The sequence below is a fragment of the Argiope bruennichi genome, chromosome X2 (genome assembly GCF_947563725.1).
Source record: "Argiope bruennichi chromosome X2, qqArgBrue1.1, whole genome shotgun sequence".
In the NCBI taxonomy this organism is placed as follows: domain Eukaryota; kingdom Metazoa; phylum Arthropoda; class Arachnida; order Araneae; family Araneidae; genus Argiope; species Argiope bruennichi.
In genome coordinates, this window is record NC_079163.1 from 110,075,491 (window position 1) to 110,089,849 (window position 14,359).

The 14,359-nt window shown below is 28.5% G+C and overlaps 1 protein-coding gene across 1 annotated transcript in view; it reads right to left on the reverse strand.

The window, feature by feature from the left end:
- The window catches only part of LOC129960086 (four and a half LIM domains protein 2-like), a 145,279-nt gene that overhangs the window by 61,737 nt on the left and 69,183 nt on the right, over nt 1-14,359 (reverse strand). The gene's annotated exons all lie outside the window — the stretch shown is intronic.

Genomic DNA, 14,359 nt, shown 5'->3' on the forward strand with positions numbered 1-14,359 from the left:
TGGAGCATTCAACAGTAATTTGCCAACATTTTGACGTTCCATATAACTTAGTATCTACGCTTCATCTTTTTATCCCTGTTCTTCACTAACAGTAACAAGAATTTTGGGAAAGTTGCCTTAATACGAACTTCTGAAATGCACTTTTCAACTCATCGAACAACCTAAGTCTTTGAATTTCGTTAACATGTTTTCCATGATACATTTAAAGTTGAAGTCTTTAATAAAACTTCCGGAGAATTTTCTGACGACTTCCTTAAATGCTGTCCATGCCTCGTTAACATCTAAAACGTTTCCGAATATCTGATGAGACGGAAACAGCTTCCTTCATTTTTGCTTCTGACAGTTCTGGAAACTTGTTTCCAAGGTTTTTAAAACACTCTGTTTTCATAGATCTTTAACAAATTATTTAATGATTTCAAGCTTGAATGTGAAGTGGTGATAAGAGGATTGTACTGGAATCAACCAAACTTTCCTTTATCACATTTTTGTTTTCAGATTTTAATTCTTTCTGATGTGACCATTTCTTTTTGATTCAGTGATTTTTCTTATCCTGACTGCCCCATTCTTATAAGAAGCGCCTGCTTGTTGTCCAAGAATCACAGAAAGTACTTTTAGTTTAATGCATATAATACATCCACTACCTTTATATTTCAATCAAATGAAAATTAAGGCTAAATTCTCATAACCTTTTTTCATGTACATAGAATGTCCTAATGACACTGAAACTTAGTTTCTTCCATTATGTGGAAACTCTGCTTTGAAGCTTCTTTTTAACTAGCCAATAAAATGCCTCCATTCATTCATGTCGTACAGTATATTAAACATTTGTTCAGGGCCACTGCTACAATAAACTAAGCCACTATCTTGAGAAAAGTGTTGATTGAAAACTTTCTTTCTCTTTCTGAATCACGAGAAAGGTACTAGGAGCGAATGAATTCCTTTTCTTTAGTCTAGATGAATGAGAGATATTTTGAAGAAGAATATGTCCAAATAAATTTTTTGGACATATTATTATTGGAAGATTGTCGCACCACAGACCGTTCAAAAAATCCCCAATTATCTCAAATAATGACGAGTCATGACATTAAATGCTCCTTAAATCAAAATTTTCAGTTTGTGAAAAAATGGTATGTGATTTTTTGATTATTTTTTTCTGAAATTAACATCAAAAACCTATAAGCATGATATATTGGTTTTTAAACACTTTTCGGTTGCAGGACTGTCAATTAATCGAGCTGATGGTTATATTTATAATTAAAGAGTGTATTTACACGTTTTTAGAACGTTTTCAATAAAGAATTTAAAAAAAAGCATATTGTTAGCATTTATTGTTAGAAAGTTGAAATATCGTCTACTACTCATGTCGTGAAAGGTATGGTGTTAAAATTTTTAAGTGCAATGAGCAATATTATTAATACGAAAGGGAGAAACCGCCAATCAATACTTTTACTTGGAAAGAAAGCTCCAAACGAGTACCAATAAAATTACATACTGTTTCAGTTATTTCTGAAATGAAATCCGTCCTGTTACAAGAGAAAGTCCAATGGCACAGAAATCAATTGCAAAGTCTTAAAATACATCGGTAGGAACAAGATATAAAATAATAATAAAAATTTGCAACTTAAAAAAGCTACAAAACATAATGTTCACGAACTTTTGTCAAGGCAAGTAGCTCAATTCAGAACACTTTTCAGAACTCTACATGAAAAATATTTAACAATAGATAAATGAAAACAAATTGTGACCCTTGAAGAAGCATGAGTTTACCTAAAACAAACAAAACTTATTCAATTTATTTTTGAAAATGAAGAGAAAATAAATGTACAAGCCTAGGTGCGTAAATGCAAAGAAAGCGTCAGTAAGTATTTTGGGATTATTGTAGGGTTCTCCTACAATGAGAAATTAAAAATAAAGAGGAAAAAAAATAATAAAATCAACTCAAAGTACCACCGAAAAAGTTTTAAGTCAATATTTACAGAAGAAATTCATTTTTTTCAGCCCAGGGACTTTTGAATAGTGACACTTCATCATGACAAAGATACAAGTCATACTTCAAAAAGTACCATTGCTTTCCTTGAAAAAATGAAGACTGATAAAATATTACATATATATCGTTTCGACATAATTCCGAGAAGTCTTTAAAGTTTCATTATGGAATATTGTGCCTTTTGTGTCTACAAAAGCTTCCTCTAATCACAAACCTGATACGAATGATGGACCTTGGAAAATAATAGAAGAGGAATGGAAATCAGTGCCCCTAGAAATTCTATTTATGTAGACTTATAGTCTGGAAAGTAGAATATCAGATAGAACATTTATATGAGTAATCTTTGCATTTTAAACATTAATTAAACAACCTTAAATACGTTCTAAAGATGTAGATACCCTCTGTAATTGATTTTTACATAACAAATGTCATTTTTAAGCCCTCAGAAAACCATCACAATAATTCAGTGATCATTTTGTGAATGATTTTCAGGTTCTTAAAAGATTATAAAATAAAACAATAATCTGGTGTTTCCAGTCCTGAGTTTTATGCTTATTTACTCTTGGCAAGCACGCATGCCTCGTAATTTCTCAGAATTATCTTTCACTTGTGATGTCTGATAATTTGAGTAGAAATTCCGAACCTAAAATTCAATACCAAGCTTCTGCAATCACTCTTATTTCTTAACACATGGCCATTTACTTAAATATAGATCCCGCTACCTGCGTCTGAGACGTCTTCTGAAATTTATTAGGTGTTAAAGCACTTTCCCAGACATACACCCTGCATAGTAATTGGTTTCGTGCCAAATTAGCAACCTGGACTTCTGATAAAAAAATGATGCGTTTGCGTCTATTGGCGTTATTCTAAGCTTTTATTGTAACGAAAACAACTTTCATAAAAATTCAGAGCAATACCAGCTTCTTTTTTCAAGAAAATTGGCCAACACAAGGGAAGGGTCGGCAACTACCTTTCTCAACAGTTTTTTATTTTTATTTTCCTCCTATATTTTCCTTTTTCTTTTTGAGCATCCTAAAATGACACATTACTCTTCTGCAACAAACATCCCCACGAAAAAGAAATATTTATTAATAACGTTAATGATTTTGAATAATTTAAGAGTTAAACCTTTGGAATATCATTTGTAAGATTCATATTTGATATTTACATTTTATTCCATTTTTAATAACAGTATTAGTTCCACACCAAAACAAGTTAAAACAGTATTGAAATAATTTAGAAATAACTTTTGATTAAAGTTAATAATTATTCGTATTGATAATAACGGAGGATAACACGGATACGTGATGTATACGGGCATCGTTCGTGATGCAGATCGTCGTATGATCAAATGGAGCATGATTTCAATGCGACTCTGCGGCTTAGTTCACGTAGCTGACTGAGTGTTATAAAATTATTGATGACAGATGAAATCTCATGCCTCGTGCTTTGTCACGTTTATAGTGATATTATAAACTTGAAGACTATTAAGACAATTTATAGTGATTATAGTTTACTCGTGATCTGCATTACGAATCTGCATCATTCGTGAAAGGTATTAGATATTATCATTTTAACACTGAGTTGATGGTCATCTTCTCTTACAGTTACTCAGTATACTTTCCTTTTCACATGAACTTGGGGAAGCAAAATTCTATAGATTTTTTTTTCTCATTAAAATTATTAAACTGTTTTTCACTATTATTAAAATTATTTTCTTAAACTCCACACCGTTCCGCCACGTACTCCTAGGGAAGATGTCGGCAATTTGCTGCTCTTTTAAAAGATAATCGTGGCTTTTGTTACTTTTACTTATTTACTTATACCAAATTAAAAATGTATGAATTTGGACTTTATCGATCTTCAGATCGACATATTTTTGGGGAAAGACGTTTTTCGAAAATAAATCGATTTTGAAATCGGATGAGCAATCTTAATCTGTCGTCTAATTTGAAATCGAGAGCACCGCATTTAGAGAAATTAGACATTTTAGAGAAATTTAGCAACAGAAATCTCTTTAGAAGCTGTATATTGTTCTTATATATCATGAAGTGATATATATATTGTAAATTTATTATTGATAATGTTTATAAGCAAACCTTTTCGTCTTTCACAATTTTTGACATTAAAACGGTCGCAACTTCACAGATCTCTACATGCGTTCGTTAGAAAATAAACGAGTTCGTTAGAAATTAGGACAGATAAAAAATATCTGAAAGACCACCATTGGATATTCGTGGATAGCACACACAAAATGATTTTCTAAAGAAAAATTTACTTTATTTGATAAGTTTTAGTTGCTAATAAAAGTTTAGTGTTTACAGAGATGTAAAGAATATTCAACTTCAGAAGAGAAAAAGCATAGACCAATATGATATTAGCAAATGAGCAAATCAAACAAATTTATACAGGGTGCCCATAATTAAACAATCCTATTTTAAAGCTGCAACTATTATTCAGAAAGCTATGAAATATTTTGTAGGATTTAATAAAGGGACGGGAATTTGCTTGAACGAATGGAAAAAGTTCTAAATTTCCCCACCGGAGGGCGTTTTTTTTAATGAATTATAGATTTACAAGTGTTTTTTTTTCACCACCTTTTTATCCATTACTAAGTATAACCGATAACTCATGCTCATAAAATTACATAATCTAAATTGAACTGTAAACTTTAATTAAAAATTTAAAAACCTTTCTGTTTATATCCTCAACGACAACTGGCGTCGAACTCTCTACTCTCAGTTGAAAGTTATAAAAAAAAACTTTGACAATTAATACGAGAAAAACAAAATATTCAAGTAATGAAATATCTTTCAATGCAAGCACTCGAGTTCTCTTATAAAATTTATCTTCGAATGTACGAGCAATTACGAAACACAAAGTTCTCTTAACGAAATGTTGTTACATAATTACAATCGACTAAAAACTTGTTAGATATATAATTTTTTTAACTAAAGATATAAACGAACGTAGAAGAAGGAACAAAAATGAACATTTAATCTATATCATGCAATAGCTGTTAGAAACCTTCGCGGAGATTTTGTTTTCAATGTCTTTGTTATTGCTAATCAGAATGTGGCTACATTTACCAGATCCAGCTTTGTTAGATAAATTGTTTTACCATAACAAAAATTCCTCAATAGTTGCTCCATAAAAATATCAAACTTTGAAGGGCATGCAAAGAGGTCCATTAACTGTTAAATATTTTTAATTAATGGTAGCCAAATCTGAAAAAACAGATTCGTTTAATGTTCGTTCTGGAAGAGGAAGAAAACCCGTTTTCGCAAAAGCTATAGAGAAGGCAGCGCTTAAGGTGGAAGTGAATGGCTTCCAGCGTATTGGATAGTACCAGCATTCATCGTGTGACAGCAATATTTGATATGCCCCGTTCAACGATCCAGATGATCATGCGGAGCATGCTCTGATATTATCCTTGCAAACTTCAACATGTGAAAAAGTTGCATCCGTATGATTTCGAGACTTGACAGCGGTCCTCACATCAATTTCTTGCTGGCTTTGGTGTTGATTCTGAATGGCATGGGAATATTTTCTGGACAGACGAAGCGCATTTTCATGTAGACGGTTTGGAGAATATTCACAACTGCCGAATTTGGGAACCAGAAAATCTGCATTCATACGTTCCATCGCAATCAGCAAAAGTAAAGGTGAAGCGTGGATTTACTGTTTCATTTATTATTGGCCCGTATTTCTTCGAGGAATTAAGTGTTAGAGGTCCGGTAGCGATATGGATCATTGTTACAAAATAAAATTATTCCTGATCTACAAGTACGTCAGAATTTTACTCAATTTTTATGCCAGATAGAGATTTTTAGCACATTAGTTTTGTTTGCACATTAGTTTAGTTTTTGAGCTAAGGGCGTCTTCTAAAATCACTTCACAGAAGAACTTCGTGATATGTAGCTTCCCCGATCCCCAGATCACAATTCATATGACTTTTGGTTTTGAGAGCATTTCAAACATCTGGTAAGTCGTGATAATCCGAGAATTATACCTGATCTTACAGCTATATTCTTTCAGCAATATTTGCAAACGAGAAGTGCAAGTCAAATATTATATATATATATATATATATATATATATATATATATATATATATATATATATATATATATATATACTATCATATTTCTTCAATAATATTGATACAGCGAATGTATTTTAGACGCATGCACAGAAATCATCACAGCTAACAGTTAGTCTATTTATATGATATTCGATAAAAATTTGGAACTCAGTGATTTTTTGAAGGAATGAAAATACTGCATTGAATCGGCAGTTTGAGAAAAAAGAGCGAACCCCAAAACTGTAAGAAAGCAAAGTATTCATTTTAATGTATTTTTTAAACAAAACAAAAATATCAAATTCTTTATGTTAGAGGTTTACTAAGAGATTTTTCTCTTTTCTTACATCTAACATTGAGCGTCTATGTATAACATTCATATTTGTACTAATTGTGCATTTCGTTTGTTGGCATCTGCTTCATTCTTAAAACTGTTGTTTTAATTTGGTATCATATCTTTAGATTTCTCATTTCCTCTTGTGTTAAATGACTGAAAATGATAGTTAACTGAACTTAATCGAGATTTGGAAGGAAAAAATTTTAAAACTGTTCAACTTTGCTCTCATGGATTTTAAGATTCAATAATGCGATATCAATTTTATATAAACAGCTTTCATATAATCCTCTCATTCGTTTATGTAAATTAGAAAACGAGAAAATTACAGACGAAATGAAACCGTTAAAAAATGTCTACCACGATCGCGCTATAGAAACTCCTATGAATTCTTTATCAAAGTTATTCATTCCAATGCTAGTACTTGTATGTGATTGGGATGCGCGAGAATAGAACCTGGGACCTTGTGGTTCGCAGTCCAGTAACATGACCATGATACAAAAGCAATTGCTCGGGTAGCGTAGTTGTTAACTGGCTTTTAAGCTTTCACCACATACTCAAGCATTTTGAACCTTGGATAAAGCAGAATAAGAAAAAAAACTTCAAAAGCGCGACTGACTGAAAGAGGACTCTGCTATTATTTTAATTTTGGTAGAGCTGAAAAAATCATTATGGTGCTTTGATTTACATAAAGTTGAAAAGATTTTTCTGGAGATTTAAACATTCTTATTTAAATTATCTTGTTTCATGTTTGTAATAATGGAGTTCTGCATTCGATGTTTTCAATAATTTTTTGATGTGTTAGAATTTTGAAAGTTTAAATAACTTGGGTATTCAAGATGACAATATATCATTTTATTATCTTCAGAATTTTATTATTGATTAATCAACTGATGAAGAATTTATTATTGATTAATCGACTGATGAAGAATTTATTATTGATTAATTAATTCAGAATTTTACTACTAATTAATCTATGGTTAAATTTTTATGCCATATAGGTAACTCCATTTAACAGTGAATTTATGAGAAAAATTGATTTCTACAGCCAATTATATTTAAAATAAGGAATTATAAAAATTAAAGTCTAAAGCTTGGAAAATAAATTTAAAAAAAAACTCCTCTTACTTTGTTTACGCTATTAATAAAAGTGTATTTTAAGTTTACTGAACAAATTAGGCTTATTTTTTAAAAATCCATAACGGGATCAAATATCTTTTTAGTATCTAGAAATAATATAAGCAAAGGAATAAGTAATTTAAAAGCCTATTGCCTCTAAGATAATTGATAAAAAATTTTTATATCAAGTTAAAAACATAAATGTGTTTTGAAAGTGACTCAACTTTTTTTTATAAAAAATCGACAGACAATTCTTCTTTTTCTTTTTAATAATTAAAAAAAATTATTTATGGTTTTTTTTTCTTTGGAGGAAAGTGTTCTTGAAAATGACATTATTTTTTTTAAGCGAAAAGAGGATCTTGGATTAATTTGTATTTGATCAAAACTTTGGATATTATTCAAAATATTGTATTCGATAAAAAAAATATTTTTTGAATACCAGCAATAAATAGTATATAATTCGTTACTATAGTAAGAAAGTTCACGGTTTTATAGCACAAGATCTGATGGAAAACGCTGTGTCATAAAACTTCATTTAATAAATAGCTACAAAATATTGAAAATATAAATATTATGTATTTGAAATATTAGAAAATTTCGTAAAAAATAACCAAAAGGCTAAATTTACTTAAAGTTTAAAATATGAAATATTATTAGCAATACAGACATCCTATCAATGGCAATCTTATTTAGATAGCATTATAATATTCTTGAAACTTTTGGGAGATTCAAAAATTGTTTCATGGTAGAAAGAATTGAAAGTTAACGAATTTTTTTTTAAAATTATGCATCATTTTATATTTACTCATTAATATTTTCTAAGTGAGCAGTTATATGGTTAAAAGAGTAAATAAGTTTCTTTAATTAATTATATGAAAACTTGCAGCTAAAATTTTAAAGAACTTTTGACTTTTAAACTTTTGATGACACCATGTTTATAATAACCGAAAACTTCCTTATTTTTACTATGAGAAAAAAGCAGTAAAAAGTTAGAATAAGCTATAAAAACGAAATACTGTACTATCTAATGAAATAAATATTTATTAATATTTTGGAAAATATGCGCCAAAATGCCAAAATTAGGCGTTTATATAATCTTTATAAAAAGGAGAGCTTAACTAGTTTAACCAATAACACGAAAATTACATTACTTTTACTACACCATCCATTCGCTTGGAAAACAAATTATAACAGTGGATTATTGTCTGAGTTATAAAGTGAAACTTGCACAACAACTAAGTTACGCAAGATAATGCATTCAACGATAAAAAATATTATCTAACTGAACAAATATCCTCCACAACGTGATTAAATAGATTTCTATCAAAAATTGAGCTTTGCAATATTTTCTTATGAGTAAAGTCACTAACAAGATACAAAAATCAATCCTTGTTTGAATTTCGTTCCTTCATCAGTAGTAAATCACGATGCAGTTTCTTCGTAGAGCTCATTAAGAATAACTTATATGGAAAAAAGCTCGATTCTTTTTGTCCGAAGCGCCATTTCTCTTGGGAACTTGTTATGAAGATAAAGCATCTTGTTCAGGATGATGATATTTTATTTGGTCCTCGGAAGCTAATAAAATTGAATGACAATCAGAAAAGCTTCAAATTCAAGAGTTTTTACTTTTTGGTATTATCTTGAAAATATCTCGCGATGACATATTATCTCCAGATATTTAATGCGCTATATCTATATGATATAATGATGAAAACTGAATTATTTTTCCAAGATGGATTGAAATATAAATTATTTTCTCGTGATAGCGAAACAGTAATGAATTACATAAAAGCCTAAAAAGTGTGCTTTAGGTTTTACATTTTTGAAGTGCACTTTAGAGATCGATTATTTTCACCTAAGATGAGATTTAAACAATTGAGAAAAACTTTTTTAGAAAAAAATAATTATATTGATTATAGCATGCCTTATATATTTTTTACATAATATCAGTTTAAACGGAAAAAAGAATCGAAGATTTTATTCAACTTTTCAGAAATTTATTAAAAGCATCTGGATTTAAAAACCAATACAAACTAAAACTAAAAATTCTATTAAAAAGATTTTATTCTAAAAACTTAATAATGCATTCCAGAATATTTCCTTCCTATTCTTTACTTTTAAGATCGAACTGCACAATTTTACAAAGGCACAGTTTAATATCTTCACCCATTTATTTTCAATAAATGGACGAAGAGAAATCGAGTTATTCCTACAAAATTCAATAAAATACGATATTTTAAAACAAATGGAACGTGATTATTAAATTTTCTACTTTCTACCTCCACAAAGTCATGAACAGGGAGATTTGATTCGAACAAAAATAATGTTTTTGAAATAGGAGGTATTCTTAATATTCTTTCGAATATTTTAAGGGACAAAAGGAAAAAAAGCCATTTAAAGTATTTTTAAAATCCTTTTAAATAAGCTGCAATCAATTCCTGAAGCTGAAACAGAATATTAAATTTGAAGACTCGAAAGAAAATTTATCTGAATTTTCAATAATATAAAAAATGAATTTATTTTAATCTTTTCCATAAAGGCACAAGCGAACATTTCTGCTCCAGATATAAAATTTCTAAAAAAACACAATTAATATTAAAATATTTATGGTTTAGGATTTTATTAACAGACCAATATATACGGATAACCTACAAAAAATTATTGAAAAATTTATTTTAAATGCTATATAATTTTAAAAGCAGAATATAAAAATAACAATTGAAATGATTGAAACAATTGGTTAAAATGATTAACTCATTTGATTAATAAATGCAATTGGAAGTCACATAAATAAATTTATTCTGCTTTAAAGCCTACATGGACAAAGCTTATGATAATCAGCCGCCATGAAATTAATCATTCAGAAACAGAATTCTACGGACAGTTTAGACATCTGCTAATTTTAGTTTTCATCAAACAAGTCTATTAATTAGGTCCCTTTTATGTGATTTAATAAATTGGACCACCTAATAAGATTATCGGCATTTCATTATTATTTTGTGATGACTTTTGGGCATTAGAAAATAATTCCAAACAAATAATTTTCAGAAATTATTGCTTATACTATTTAAAATATTAAATTTAAAATGATAATATTTATAGGTTAGCATACTATCGGTAAATTGTGTTATACGATATACAGGATGAGACACACATGACGAAAAAAATCACTCTTAAATTTCCATAGGGGAAACTGTTGGACTTAGAGGTATCAAATTTGGCATGTGGTTACTCCTTGGGTAGTAGATGCTTACTAAATAAGATTTAAAAATTTTTTTAATTAGACTTTATATTAAAATTAATCAAATTTGCAAGTTTTTTTTTCTTAATAGCTTCAGAACGTGTTATTACACTAAAACCACTTTTACGGCAGTCTCAAGTTCAAAATATTAGCTTCTTAGTGATATCAGTTTGCTTTCCGACACTTTTTTCTTTTCTTTTAACAAATAACACATATTTTTAAGCATATCTTCATCAATACATTCTATAATCAATACATTCATCAATACATTCCATTTCGATTCATAGCCATATATGTTGGGATGATATTAAACATAGTTTTTATGTGCGCTCTATCACTGAACACAATTAAGAGTAAATTGTGAACACAAAATAAAGATAGACGTATTGAGCGTAAACCATTATCATGTTACAACGGTTTAAAAGTTCGAATTTCTTTTAATTTAATTCTTTAGTGATGTATTGCAGCATTATACGAATATGCATAATTCACTTAAGCACACATTTTATGGCTATTTTAATAAATAAAGATAAAATATAATAAAATAAAACACGGAAAAGACAATTTTTAAACCAATAGTCTAAGTTTCTTTTTAGAATGAAATACTTTTTGAAGGAATATGGTGGACACCATTAGGTATTTTTGCGAATTATTCATATAAATTTATGAAATTTTTTACGTATTTGTATTAAAAATATAAATATGTCAAATATCTTTAAAAACTTTTTTACGCAAAATTTACTCTTCTTAAAAAGTTAAGAAAATATATAATTTTTGAAAATTTCAAAATATTCCAGATTACGTAATTTTTAATTTTTCCTATTACTTCTTTATTAGTCTCTTATAAAAATTTATTTGGAACAAAATTGAGCATAATTTTGCAATCTAAATCAAGATTTAATTTTTTAGAAATATTTTTATGCATATGCACTGAATTTTTTAAAAATTTTTTTGCGTTTTTCTAAATTAAAAATTGATTTTTAAGTATCTAAAAAAACTTGAAATATAAAATGCATTCCAAAGTTTTCTTTTAATATCTAACCACAATTTTTATTATCAATTTTAAATAATTTCCTCAAAAATCAAGACATTTGGAACATCCCACAGAAATTCCAATCTAATTGCAATGTCATTTTAATAAAAAAAAAAATCGTTAAAATTATATATAGACATACTTTTCTAATTCCTTCAAACATAAATTTTACTCAACAATTTATTTTATAATGATGTTTTAGTTGATGAAACAAGAAAAGAAAAATTTCAAATTTTCATCGTTTCTTTTGTTAATTTTGAAGTCAATCGTCCCTTTAAGGTAATAAAAAAAACTTAACAATAAACACGTAGAATGCCAATATTAAAATTTCACTTTAATGAATGATGCTTTCTGAATTTTAAATAAAATATTTCAAAAACTGAATTTTTTCAATAATCTGATTAAAAAAAAGCTAAAAGAAAAGAGTCTTAGGAAATCTTGAAGAGGAGGATGGGGATACTAAAACAAGAAATTGGTTTTGTTTTCAAGCCCATTCGTTGTTAATTTTCTTGTCACAGAACGCATACTATTTTGGATGACTCGAAAATTGATTAAATTGGCTACAAAACATGTTTTTCGGAAGCAGAAAGAAAAAATTGCAGCATAATTAGATTATTACATGGATATATTTCTCAGCGTTTTTGATGTATTATTTGAAAGAAATCAAGATTCAATTGGCATCAATCAATTTATTTACGTACAGTCATGCAAATGTCTCAATAATTTAGGAAACAAAGCTTTCCAAGTTAGAAACCAACTTCCTTCATGGTGAGAGTAATTTTCAAGTAAATAAATACATTAAATTATTTTATAGAATGGAGTGGCAATGTGTGTACGAAGACGCACAGTAACTTAAATTGCTCCTTTTTTGTCTTGATACGTAGCAACATGTTGGGAAATGGGCTCAGTAATTAAAAATGGATATAATATTTTCTATTTTCCACGGGTTTCAGGGGCAACAAACATATTGAAAAAAAGTTTGTAAATATGACATATATTATTTTATCGGAATAGTATATTTTACGAAAGTTCCTCTTTTAGTACACGACGTGATACAAATCTACAAATTGGATATATATGAACATGTCCCAAATTTCATCCACCTTTCTTGTTTAATGAGTTACTTTTGTGTAAGATAAACAGTAATTGCTCGCTTCAAAGAACTTTAAATTAAAAAAAATTCTTTGGGAGGATTTTTTTATTTAGAGTAAAAATTTATTTTGAATAAAATAGGAATATTTCATTTTCGAATCTCCCTGTAACTATATTAAAATATTTCTCAAGTGAAAATGCAGTATGTGAAAAAAATTACATTTTTTGATTCTTGTGTGGCTAGTGTAAAAGTTTTTTTTTTTTGTATATATTTCAATTTCGTCAGTCTCGAAACTGTTCAGTGACCAGAATGGTTACAGATACAGGGGTACGAGACGGCATTCTGTTCTGTGAGTTAGAAATTAACTACAAAATTATATCTTCGCAAACATGAAACAATTTTAAATAAAATCAAGTATTAAATAGAAAATAAAAGAAAGTAGGCTGTATAAAAACTTCGCAATTTTGAATTTAAATTTGAATAATATTGAATACAATGCCTCCGTATTGTTTGACATCTATGCGCGGATGCTTTTACTTTTATGTTCCTATGAATGAGGTTGAATAAATGTATTTCATCTTTTTTTTTAGTTTAATAAATTTTTTTTTAGTTAATAATGTCTTGCCAAACTGAAACATATGAGTGAGGTCCATTAATCGGCTTAACATATATTTTACACCTCTCCTAAAATAAGGCATACAGGATACTTCTGCCTGTTTTTCTTCTTTTTCATTGCCTAAAATAAGAACTAATATTTTTCGTAATATTATTGCTGTATTTCCGTAATCTTGCTGCAGCTCATAATCCTATCGAAAGACCATTGGTGAAAGCTGCTTAGTAATAATAATCTTATTAAGTCTGATATCTTCTTACTGAAACAAATATAATATACGATACGGAGTCATCAGTACGAACGACGTGACGATTATGTGAGGATTTATATTTCATTAGTAAATTTCCCAGTTTAGAGCGATAGATGGTCTACTCTAAAAAGCAACTTATTATTTAATGAAATGAGAATAACTTTAACTGGTCTTTTATTTTATGTAAATATTACAGATTATAAAAATACCACACAGAATTCTTTTTTCTGGTCACACAGATTCATGTTAAAATCAGTTTTAGCAAAACCTTCATTACAGTTATATTACATTTTTTTTATTTATTTCGTTATAATAAATGAATATTTTATTTAAAAGTGTTCTTGTGATAAAGAATATTTCTAAAGTGCTTGATTCAGAAATGCTTGATCGTGGCTTCAAAAGCTAACTTAGAGCATTACAACTGGAAGTTCATCTAATTAAACTAAACCTGACGATCAAAGTAAACTTTTATGGCTAAACAACCACATAACACTGATATAAAATTGCAGAATCTAGCAAAGTATTTTAGGGATAATTTCTTTTGAAAGTAATACTATTGAATTAAGAAAAAGGTTATTTTTATATTTTATTCGGTATTTTAACTCAAG